Here is an 11,220-nt window from a genome sequence, read left to right as displayed (position 1 = left end):
TAAAGTTTCATGCATGAATATTATTTTGTTCGATTTGATCTTAATACGTGAAATTATGCTTAGCTTTTCATAGATCCATGATCTCCTTTGAAAGATCTACACATTGATGTATTTGATTTTGATTTCTGGAGAAATTTTCTGGAAAGTGCATGAACACGTACACTGTTCATCTTCATGAAGATGAAGATCTTCGTTTTCCAGATTAGCTACGAAATTGCCACGGTTTTGCTACGAAATTCCAATTAGCTACAAACTCAGCACGCGCTAGGGTTTTACAGTCAAAACGCTGTCGTTTTGAAACGTGCGCCACTTTTGAATGGATACAGGCTTCGATCCTTGGCTCGCGCATAAATTCAAATGCTTCATCATTTATTCATGTTTCCCTCCACTTTTCATGCCATGCTTCATTTACATTTTCAAATTTTTTCATGAACTTCAAAAAATCATATAAAATAGGAAAATGCATCAATTTCACTCCAATTTTTTGCATGATGCTCCTCATTCTGTCTAGTTTTTTATGAGCATGAATTTGAAAGTTGTGCTTGGCTGGAAAAATATTTTGTGCTAGGATGATTGGATACATATGCATGTGTGACCTTGCTTTGCTTATCTCATTGTGAAATGCTTGTTTCTTATCCAATGAACCTGAAATTTTGCATGATGAATCTAGACACATTAATTGACATTTTGGTTTTGGTTTGACATTTTTCTCAATTACCATTGCTGTTTTATGCTTGTGCTAACTTGGTGTGACAATTTGTGTCACACCTTTGAATGTCCAACTTGTGCCATATGATTTCCATACCAAATGATGTCCAATGCTTTTGATTTTTTGTGTGATGGATGTTGTGGATGTCTTGAATGTGCATGAATTTTTCCAGATTTATTTGAATCATTTATGTTTTGATTTAAATTTTTCATTCTTGTTGATCACATATGAGCTTTGAAATTCCCTTTGACTTCACTTGATCATGAAATGCTTTTGGTGATTGGTTTTGATGTGAGACCTTTTGGAATATGTCAACATGTGTTTGAAGTTACTTTGTGTTAAATTTCAGCTCCTGTTTTGAATTTTTTCTCCATCTTTGACCCTAGGCTTTGACCTAGTGGTTTGTTGCTTACATTTGAGCTTTGATTTCAGGTTTAAGCATCCAAATGCCATGGTTGATGATGCTTCATCATTTGAATATTGATGTTTGCTTTTGATTACTAACACTTGTGTGTTTTGTAGATTGATGCTAACTCATTTGAGTTTGCCCTTTGGCTTACACATTTTGTACATTGGGATTGTCTGTTGCTTATTGACTGTTGTCTGTTTGTCTGAGTATTGTACTGATTTGTTTAGTTGTTTCTACAGGTACTTAAGTTGCTTTAAGTTCATTTTGAACTTTGCTTTGCTTGGTTGCTTAACCACTTAGGTATAATATCTAATCTTCATGTAGTCTGGAAGACCTACTGTTATTGGTAGGCACCTGTCTGAAGCCCTCCTTAAGAGGCAATGTTTGTGCTTGTTTAATTTTGTGCCAAGCAGGTAAAGTCCTCTTAAGAGGCAATTGGCAGATAAAAGAGATGCGTAATCCATCTCCTGCTACTCAGTGTGTCATTCACCTTGCTCACACCATGTGTTGATGCATGGTGAATAAAAACCCAAGATCTTATAGAGTCAACCATTTGTGGAGAAGAGTTCCAACTTTCTGAACTCCCACACTTTCCATTGATCAAAGCTCTCCCTGACCAGGGATAAGAGCTATGAGGCACACCCCTCATCTCCATTTCATCTGCTTCACCCTAACTCTCAATGTTAGGGTTAAGAGCTCAAAATACCCCATTCCAGTTGGCTGTAAAGCCTAACCTTGCTTGAGCCTAATTCATTGTATATAGTGTGTGCTAATTGATTTGTTTGTTTGATTACTTGATTCATCTGTGCATATTTGCTTATGTGTGCCTTTGTGCATCTATCATCATTGCTTGTATATCATTTCATAAATATTGTTCATTACTTTGTAACATTTTGTTTTGTCCATGGAGGAGGCAAGCATAAGTCCATTGATTGGCAGTTGTTTCCTATGATATGGTGGGAGACTAGTATAAGTCCATTGATTGGCATCTGGTATCCTTGTTTTGTTTGTTTTGGGAGACTAGTATAAGTCCATTGATTGGCATCTGGTATCTTTGTTTTGTTTGTTTTGTGAGACTAGTATAAGTCCATTCATTGGCATCTGGTATCCATGTTTCATTTTGTTTTTGTGAGACTAGTATAAGTCCATTGATTGGCATCTGGTATCCATGTTTCATTTTGTTTTGGGAGATTGGTGTAAGTCCATTGATTGGCATCTGGTATCCATTTTGTTTTAGGAGATTGGAATAAGTCCATTGATTGGCATCCGGTATCCATTTACTTTGTCCATCTATTATTTGCATTGTGGCCTATTCCAAAGGAATCACTTGAATCATCTACATATGATCTCAAGAGGTGAACATCTAAGAAGTTTTACTTCCTCACCCTCCCACCTTTTGTTTCTTCAAACCTCCATTTGCATGTTAATCCAAAACTTGAAAACTATTGTGCAAACATTTTCATTTGTTTTCAAATTAGAAACCTAGGCCTTAAGCCTCTGATTTTTCAAACTTCATTTTCATAATACTTCTTTTGAATTGAATTCTAATCATATCTTGACCACTTTTGTGAATAATCCTAATTGGTTAATTTCACTCACTCAATTGTTTTGTGGCTTTGTCCATTCTTGATAAGTTTTCATACATTAGCCATAGGTTTGATTTATCCTAGTTGGTTGATGTTAATCTCACCTTTTGTCCTTAGTTATTGAATTGTAAGACTTCCTTGCTTATTATAGGGTTAACCCCTCACTAGCAAGTTGAAGTTATTCTCACATGGTGGACTTGTTGTTTGTATAGGTTGAGTTTTCTCCTGTGGATAACGAAAGACCTTAGGGCTTTTGTTTTAGAATCAATTCACTTACTTTTGGAAATCTTTTAGCCGAACTACGGTGTTTTGATCCTTACCTTCCATGGAAAGGTACGTAGGCAACGGGTTCATCCGTTCAAACACAAAAATAATAACTTGTACATTCTTTTCTCATCCCTTCAATCCATGTTTGCACAATAAATATTTCATAAACAAATAACATTTCGTACAACAAGTTGTGAAAAGGGCTCCCTAGGAGTACCTAGGACGTTTTGGGTGCCTAACACCTTCCCATTGCGTAATTAACCCCTTACCCAGATCTCTGATCTTTTCATTAGTTTTCTATGTGTAAAACTTCTTAGGCTTTTGTTCGCTTTTTAGTCATTCCTTTGGATAAATAAAAGTGCGGTGGCGACTCGATTCTTTGTATGCTTTGCTTTTGGTTTAATTAATAAATCATAAAATGACGAATACACCGCTACAAGTCCCTCCTAGCTTTTGTAGTTTGTTTGTTTATTGGGTGTTCATGCTTTTGTACAGTTATTTATTTACCTACTTTACCTTATTGCATTGTGTACATATCATTGTTGTATCTGTTGGCTGGCTATGGCTGCTTGGTGATCTTTGTGAGGTGAGTTCTATACCCGAACTCGAGTGCACTTAGGATAGGAGAATGGCATAGTCTTGTCGACTTGTGTGGAGTTATTCCTTAGCAAGTTGACTTGCAAGCCCATTCACTTGGTGGAGGTCATGTTGAGATCAATAATGTCACACAAGTAAGTTGTGGTTAGACATTACTTTTTCCAATATAGACCTTAGAAGCCGAGGACCTTAGTTTACCAAACTCATCTTGGCCTATTCGTAGGACGTGGTGCGAAAGTCGTTCAAGTGTAAGATTTGATACAATTATTACGCGATACTACACTCATAAGAGTCTCTCTTGAGAATATTTTTGGAATACGAGTAGTCGTTCCTCCGATAATATCTGAAAGATGGGATTATGACTATGGAACCTTTTGTAGAACATGTTTGGCAGGTTTAAACCTCAGTACACTCCTTTTGGGTGGTTCTTAACCTAAACTCCATGCTCGCGACTTGCAACAAACCCTTGATTCATGGTTGATCCGATCAGGTATCCGTAATATCAATGAAACTTGGGTGTTGATAAGGTGTAAACCATAATCCACCAAAATGGGTGGTTGATATTAAGGATAACATGATCCATCCCATGAACTTTGTTTGGTGCGCTCTTAATTTCTCTCCAGACAGTGCAACCTAACAGATGTTCAAGCAGATACAGCGATCATGATTCCCATGCCACTGCACTGCATTCATATCATTTTGCATCACATCATTTTGCATTCATAATCATTCACACATGTTTATCCATTTCTGTGGGGTTTATATCTTCTACTTGATTCTAGTCGGAATTTTCTTGGTTCTCATCAACGGCTTAGTCTTTTTTTTACATCGTTTATCTATTGAGAGACTGGAATCAAGGGGGTAGAATACCTTTGGAATTGATAAACATGTCATTGCATTTACATATTCATTAGCATGTCTTGCATAACAGGTACCGCCACAGTGTTCTCAGTTTGTTTGGTGTTCAATCAGCAGGATAGCTGACCCAGGCATTCACCGGTACGGTACCCACAAAAACCAACAGAGAGTAATGGAGAGCCTACAGGCAGAGTTCGCCGAGATGAAAATCCGCATGAATCAATTCATGGATGTGGTTCAAGGGGTGGCTCAGGGACAGCAAGAGCTCAGGCAGATGATACAGAGGAATCCCCCTGCTCAACCAGAGACGGTGACTGATCCTCCAGCTGGAGAGGCTAATGGACCCAATGGACCGGGGCCTATCCCAATCCTACATGTCACCTCCGGTCAACAGCCCGTTCATGATGATCAGGATGATCGGTTCCCCCTACTGCAGGAAGACTTTGGTATGGGTCATGGTGTGGACCCCATGTTTAGAAGATTGGAAGAGAGGTTGAAGGCAGTGGAAGGACAGAATCCTCTGGGAGTAGATGTTGCTGACTTGGGGTTGGTCCCAGGTGTGAGAGTGCCACCGAAATTCAAGGTCCCGATATTTGACAAATACAATGGCAACTCTTTCCCGAAGACCCATGTGCAAGCCTATTTCCGTAAAATGGTTCATACTCCGATGACGAAAAGTTGCTTATGTACTTTTTCCAGGACAGCCTAGCTGGGGCATCCCTGGAATGGTATATGAGGCTGGACAGAGCCCACATCCGTTGCTGCAGGGGTTTGGCTGAGGCTTTCGCGAAGCAGTATCAGTATAATGCAGACATGGCTCCGGACAGAACTCAACTTCAAAATCTGTCTCTTAAAAGCAATGAGTGCTTCAGAGAATACACTCAACGCTGGAGAGAAACAACTTCCCGTGTTCAAACTCCTATGTTGGAGAAGGAAATGGTTAACATGTTCATGAACACTCTTCCAGGACCTTATTTGGAGCGCCTGGTGGGTTGCAATGCCTCCAATTTTGCTGATGTAGTCTTTACCGGAGAGAGGGTGGAGAATTACCTGAGGACATACAAGACCCAAAGTGGAGATGGATCCTCATCAGGGGTGAAGAAGCCGTTCATTCAGGGACAGAAGAGGAGAGAAGGGGATGCAAGTGCCATATCTTCTTATCAGAACAGAGATAACCGGAGGAATAACTTTCAGAACTATCATTAGCAACCGTATGTTACGGCCGTGACCATTCCAGCTGCAACACTACTACAACAACAACAACCACAACAACCACAACGTCAACCAGCTCAGTACCAACCATAACAACCGGGTAACAGACCCGCCTATCAACCGAGGCCAAGGACGATGGACCGGCGTTTCGACACTCTTCCAATGTCGTACACTCAGTTGCTTTCTAGTCTTCAACAACTACAACTTGTGCAGTTGCGCACTCTGGCTCCTCCCGTTGGTAGGCTTCCGGTGGGTTATGACGCCAACGCTAGGTGTAGCTTCCACTTTGGGGCACCTGGCCACAATATTGAGAACTGCAAAGCTTTTAAGCACGTAGTTCAGGACCTCATTGATTCAAAGGCCGTTAACTTTGCACCAGCTCCTAATGTCGTCAACAATCCCATGCCCCAGCATGGTGGAGCCAACGTTAACATGGTTGAAGGAGAAGTCAAATTAGTCTCTGTGGTCAACAATGAAGATGGGGATAGTGATTGCGACATCGATAACTGGGTGCGTCCAAGGATCCCGGGTGAAGTTCTCAACAATTGGTCTTCTGAGGAGATTGTCCAAGCCACTTGTCTGGAGGAATGCACATCACCGGATCCTATTGATAACGGTTCTGCTATGGCTCGCTTCGACTTTGAAAATCCAATCTTTCAAGCTGAAGAAGAGGGTGATGAAGACTGTGAACTCCCTGAAGAACTTACCAGGTTATTAAAACAAGAGGAAAGGGTCATTCAACCGCATCAAGAGTCTGTTGAAGTGATTAATCTCGACACCGAGGACGCCAAGAGAGAAATCAAGATAGGGGCTGCTTTGGAAGACAATGTGAAGAAGGGGTTGATTGAATTGCTGCAAGAGTATGTTGACATTTTTGCTTGGTCTTATCAGGACATGCCAGGGCTTGACACAGACATCGTGGTACATCGCTTGCCGCTCAAATAAGGTTATCCTCCGGTCAAGCAGAAGCTCAGAAGAACAAGAGCAGAGATGGCTGTCAAGATAAAGGAAGAAGTGCAAAAACAGTTGGATGCAGGGTTTCTAGCAGTCACAAATTATCCGCCATGGGTTACAAATATCGTTTCGGTACCTAAGAAGGATGGAAAGGTACGGATGTGTGTTGACTACCGGGATCTGAACAGGGCTATTCCTAAAGATGATTTCCCCTTACCTCACATTGACGTTTTGGTGGATAACACAGCTCAGTTCTCGATATTCTCCTTCATGGATGGCTTTTCTGGCTATAATCAAATTAAGATGGCACCAGAAGACATGGAGAAGGCAACATTCATAACCCCATGGGGAACCTTCTGCTACAAGGTGATGTCGTTTGGTCTGAAAAATGCCGGAGCAACATATCAGCGAGCAATGGTGACTCTGTTCCATGATATGATTCATCATGAAATCGAGGTTTATGTTGATGATATGATTGCCAAATCTCAGACAAAAGAAGAACATTTGGTGAATTTGCAGAAATTGTTTGGGCGTTTGAGGAAATTCAAGCTGAGGCTTAATCCGAACAAGTGTACTTTTGGGGTGAGATCTGGAAAACTACTGGGTTTTTTTGTTAGCGGAAAAGGGATTGAGGTGGATCCGGCCAAAGTGAAAGCGATACAGGAAATGCCTGAGCCAAGAACAGAGAAATAAGTCTGTGGTTTCTTAGGGAGGTTGAACTACATTGCAAGGTTCATCTCTCACCTAACAACCACGTGTGAGCCAATATTCAAATTGTTGAGAAAAGATCAGGTTATCAGGTGGAATGATGATTGTCAAAGGGCGTTCGAGAAGATAAAAGAGTATTTGCAGAATCCTTCTATCCTTGTGCCTCCGGTCCCAGGGAGACCGCTGATTATGTATTTGACAGTACTGGACAATTCCATGGGTTGTGTTCTCGGTCAACACGACAAGATAGGTAGGAAAGAGCATGCCATCTACTACCTGAGTAAGAAATTCACAGATTGCGAGTCGAGATACTCAATGCTTGAAAAAACATGTTGTGCACTTGCATGGGCTGCTAAGCGATTGAGACAATACATGCTATCTCACACAACCTTACTGATCTCCAAAATGGATCCAGTCAAGTATATATTTGAGAAGCCAGCTCTCACCAGAAGAGTTGCTCGTTGGCAAATGGTACTGACAGAGTACGACATCCAGTATACTTCCCAGAAAGCCATCAAGGGGAGTATTCTGTCAGACTATCTTGCTCAACATCCGGTTGAAGATTATGAGCCGATGAAGTTTGATTTTCCAGATGAAGACATCATGTTCCTCAAGATGAAAGACTGTGAAGAGCCAGTTGTTGAAGAGGGACCTGATCCAGACGAAAAGTGGACTTTAATGTTTGATGGGGCCGCCAACGCCAGAGGAAGTGGAATTGGTGTTGTCATTACTACTCTGAAAGGTGCCCACATGCCTTTCACCGCTCGTCTGACTTTTGAGTGCACCAATAATGAAGCTGAGTATGAAGCCTGTATCTTGGGTATTGAGCAAGCCATTGATTTGAGAATCAAGACTCTAGACATCTTCGGAGATTTAGCTCTGGTGATCAATCAAGTGAATGGTGATTGAAACACTCTCTAGCCCAATCTGGTCCCCTACAAAGATTACACGAGAAGACTGTTGACTTTCTTCACAACAGTAAAACTGTACCATATACCTCGTGATGAGAACCAGATGGCAGATGCTCTTGCTACTTTATCCTCCATGATCACGGTGATCCGTTGGAACCATGCTCCCAAGATCGACGTGATGCGCCTTGACAGGGCCGCATTTGTGTTTGCTGCTGTACTGGTAGTTGACGACAAGCCCTGGTACCACGACATCAAGTGCTTTCTGAAGAATTAAGAGTACTCTGTAGGGGCATCCAACAATGATAGAAATACTTTGAGAAGATTGGCAGGCAATTTCTTCTTGAACAAAGACGATGTTATGTATAAGAGGAACTTCGACATGGTTTTGCTCAGATGCGTGGATAGACACGAAGCAGACATGTTAATGCAGGAAGTTCATGAAGGCTCCTTCGGTACTCATGCCGGCGGACATGCAATGGCTAAGAAATTGTTGAGAGCAGGTTATTACTGGATGACCATGGAATCTGATTGTTTCAAATATGCTCGGAAGTGCCATAAATGCCAGATTTATGCTGATAAGGTGCATGTGCCGCCGAATCCTTTGAATGTGATGTCCTCGCCGTGGCCTTTCGCTATGTGTGTCGCAACCTGAAAAATACAGTGTGCGAAAAAAACAACCGGCGAAAGAGAATAACAGAAGAGTCGCCACCGTGCGTTATTCATCCCAAAGGAGGGAAAGGAAACGCTCGAAGTAAACTTGAAAAAGGAAAGGACAAGACGGGGTCTCGCAACCAAATCTTGGGTTCAGGAGTCGGTTATGCGAAGGGAAGGTATTAGCACCCCTACGCATCCATAGTACTCTACGGGATCCACTTTTGTAGTTTTTGTCTAAAGGGTGTGGGTTTACCTAACGTGTTTATTTACTAAAAAGGTTAAGAGAAATGACTCGCGCGGATGTCGCATCCACTGCATACGTATCTCATCTGAATATGAGAATCAGAGTCTTCGTAGCTCGGCTGACCTATGGGTTGGGGGGATGTATGCTCGCTAAGACATCGCGTCTTATGCCTACGTATCTCATATGGAATGAGAATCAGAGCAAGCCGTAGTTCGGCTAACTACGGGGTTATGGATTGGGTTTTGGACGAACGACGTTACTACGCAATCTACCGGATGCTCGACCTTTGGAGACTTACTCGCCTGTAGTAGAAGGAGTAAACGTGTTGCTTTGGGTTTTAGGGTTTGGGATGCTCGAGGGCAAAAAGGCAGTCCTTGACGAAGGAACCGCGCTACCTGCAGAGATATGAATACAAAACACAAAACATGTATCTCAAAGTAAAATGCCACCAAGGGGCTCAAACATTGCCTCCTATCGAGGTCTTCCAGCTAAGAAAGCGATAAAGTATGAGAAAGGGAAAAAATTACCACACGGATAAAGATCCGAAGCTATAGCAGTTAAAGGGGCAAGAAACCCTGAAATGTCTCCAGTTGGACCGTCAAAGGAAATCAGTCAACACGAATAATCAGAATAAAACTCCAGGGGGTATCCCACAAATAAAGTGGGAAACCACGTGAGTGTCTCTGCGAAAGCCATGTGAGCCCTCACAAAACTCGACAAAGGGTTAGAGCAGCAAGATGAAATCAAGAGAAAACAATGCCATGGAAACACAAGACAGGTTAGAATAAACAAAATAGGGTAACCCAGAGTTGCCCCTAAATCAAAATGTAACCACATGAATAATTCCATCAAAATTCACAAAAGGCTCACAAAAAAGGTATCAAATTCACCCATAATACCTCATACATTTAAAGCATTCAAATAAAAGGCATAAAGATGATGGATATAGGGCAAACCTGATTGGAGAGCTTGATTGAAATTGAGTTGCACCCGTGAGGTTTACAAGTTGAGTTCCTTTCAGGGTTTGGAGGTTGCTCTGAACTCTGTTGGCTTTTCTCTCACTATCTTTTCCTCAGGGTTTTGCTTCTCTTCCTTCTTTCTCCAGTGAATCTCCCACTGTAACTCCAAGTGTGTTTTCCTCTACTGAAACTTCAGTATTTATAGACTGATTTTCGTGGGTAATGGGCTCAAATGAGGGAGACCCAAGTCCAAAATAATTTGTTATATTTTATTTATTTATTTATTTAATTAATTAATTAATTTTTTATTATTATTATTTTTTTTTTCAGGAAAAATGAAGGGTAAATTTTGGGGTATTACAGCTGCCCCTATTCAATCAACTGGAGACCCGGAAAGAAGATGGCAGCTGCTTTCGTACTTTCGAGGTATCAAGGGATTGAATACAATAAAAGCCCAAAAATTTGCACTGAAGTGAAGTGAAGTAACAATGTCTGTCAGAATCAGCAAAGAGGTGGTCTTGAAAGAAGAATTCGTCTGGTACGGTGAGAGTCAGTCTGAATATCGAAAAAGAATGTTAAACTGGATACCAAAATAAATGGTAACACAGAAATAACCATGGCTTGAATGCCGCTCATTAGTCTGAATACTGGAAAGGATTTCGATCTGAACATCGGAAAATGGGTCTGAATGCCACAAGTCGCATCGACCTGAACGTCGGAACCTTCTTCGATCTGAACATCGGAAAATTGGCCTGAATGGCACTTCGATCTGAATATCGGAAAATTGGCCTGAATGCCACTTCGATCTGAATACCGGAAAACTGGCCTGAATGCCACAAGTTGCATCGACCTGAACGTCGGAAACTTCTTCGATCTGAACATCGGAACACTGGCCTGAATGCCACTTCGGTCTGGATACCGGAAAACTAGCCTGAATGCCACTTCGGTATGGATACCGGAAAACTGGTCTGAATGCCACTTCGGTCTGGATACCGGGAAAACTGGCCTGAATGCCACAAGTTGCATCGACCTGAACGTCGGAAACTTCTTCGATCTGAACATCGGAACACTGGCCTGAATGCCACTTCGGTCTGGATACCGGAAAACTGGCCTGAATGCCACTTCGGTCTGGATACCGGAAAACTGGCCTGA

The sequence above is a fragment of the Lathyrus oleraceus genome, chromosome 7 (assembly GCF_024323335.1).
Source record: "Lathyrus oleraceus cultivar Zhongwan6 chromosome 7, CAAS_Psat_ZW6_1.0, whole genome shotgun sequence".
In the NCBI taxonomy this organism is placed as follows: Eukaryota; Viridiplantae; Streptophyta; class Magnoliopsida; order Fabales; family Fabaceae; genus Lathyrus; species Lathyrus oleraceus.
This window is presented reverse-complemented; position numbering follows the sequence as displayed.